This window comes from Pseudomyrmex gracilis, unplaced genomic scaffold (assembly GCF_002006095.1).
Source record: "Pseudomyrmex gracilis isolate BER0280 unplaced genomic scaffold, ASM200609v1 scaffold_320, whole genome shotgun sequence".
Classification (NCBI taxonomy): Eukaryota; Metazoa; Arthropoda; class Insecta; order Hymenoptera; family Formicidae; genus Pseudomyrmex; species Pseudomyrmex gracilis.
The window spans coordinates 143,176-144,803 of record NW_018020904.1 but is presented as its reverse complement, the minus strand read 5'-3'; the positions used below and the strand labels follow the sequence as shown (position 1 = coordinate 144,803).

At 38.0% G+C, this 1,628-nt stretch overlaps 1 long non-coding RNA gene across 1 annotated transcript; it reads left to right on the top strand.

Annotated features, from left to right (window-relative positions):
• Positions 1-243: 243 nt before the first annotated feature.
• On the top strand, positions 244-1,166 carry LOC109860051. The gene is made up of 3 exons (XR_002250772.1): positions 244-699; positions 988-1,074; positions 1,152-1,166. It is a non-coding gene; the product is annotated as an uncharacterized LOC109860051 (long non-coding RNA).
• Positions 1,167-1,628: the final 462 nt, after the last annotated feature.

Here is a 1,628-nt window from a genome sequence, read left to right as displayed (position 1 = left end):
GTCAATTCTACAAGATCTAATCCTTGCGTTTGCGCTTGCGATCAATGTAGAACGGGCTTTATCGTTCTTTTGTTGTCGACTCTACGGCATAGTTGCAAACTCGAGCCGGCTAGCACCGAGAGCACCGAGGTGTTGGGAGCCACTGGGAACACGCACACAAGCGAGAACCGCCGTCCGTTCCACGCACACGGACAGCGGTTCTCGCTTGTGTGCGTGTTCCCAGTGGCTCCCAACACCTCGGTGCTCTCGGTGCTAGCCGGCTCGAGTTTGCAACTATGCTCTACGGTCGATAGACACGCGTGGTCGTGAGGTATTAGCTTTGCAGAAAGTTGAGTGTTTTGATGTTTCCGAGTTAAGTCTTTGTTGAGCCGCCGGTCGGACGTAATAACGTAGAGATTTTTGAACAATTTCACGACGGAAAGAGGAGCCTTTCCGGACGTATCGATCTACCATTGTCTTAGACTGGCATACACTCCTCTTGCAAAGAGATTTTTCCGCCATAATATAATAATAATTTATAATAATAATTTCCGCCATAGCACAGCATAGCACGTGGTGTGCGCCAACAAGTGATGTGTGTGTGGTTTCGACGAAGATTTTGATCCCGATCGAGAGCCTGAGGATCTGATAAAAACGTGCCGACTTTCTCAGTAACGTCGTTTTAATTTAATCGTTGAATCTTCTCTTCATCTCTGCTTGGTAAGTAAACTCGAACAAAATAAAACAATGATCGATAAAATTGTATTATTTCATAATTAGGATCTATTCCAATAAATTAAAAATGCTAGCCAGTCAGATAGCTGGAAATATACAATTTTTTGTACATTAATTGCAAAGAAATGAACACAAGCTTCAACTTTTCTTATTACTTCCTATGCTTATTATTATCATACAAAGTAAAAAACATTTTTTGACTGCCTAGTTCTGTTGATGCAATTAAGCATTCAAGAAAATACATGTATTAATAATACATGTATTATTTTACAGAGATAGTAGCTAAGGATTGTCCACATGTGAATGATAAAATTTTTGGACGGGTCCGTGGTTGGCTCAGGCCACTTTTCGTTTAAAAAAGTAAATATTAACGATTTCTTGTTTTTCAATATAGTATATTTTCTTAAAATCGACTATTGTTTCAATTTTTTTTTCAGATACGCCAATAGTAAGAAAAAAGAATACGAAAGCACTTCTGAAAGTGCTGCTGCAGAAAGCGAATCGAGTGCGGAAGAAAAGAAAGAAACAGAATGTCCAGCAGACACTGACATATAAAATATATTATATAATATACTATTAATATTGTATTACTATATTGATAATACGAAGACATACCATGATCAAAAAATAACCGGAATTTTTAATTTAAACCTCGCGGGCTTATCGGTTTAGAATTCTGTTGTTTGTGTCACGTTGGCAGCACTGTTACGGACACCCATGACAAGCTTCTGCTTATCAGCTGTTCATTTTACCTTTAAGACAGTGATTTCTTTACATCAAGTTTTTACGTCGCGGCGATTTTTACAATGGATTCAAAACTTGAACAACGTTCTTGCATTAAATTTTGCTATAAAAATGAAATTAAGTGTTCCGACACATTAAAAATGTTACAAAAGTGTTATGGTGACACGATA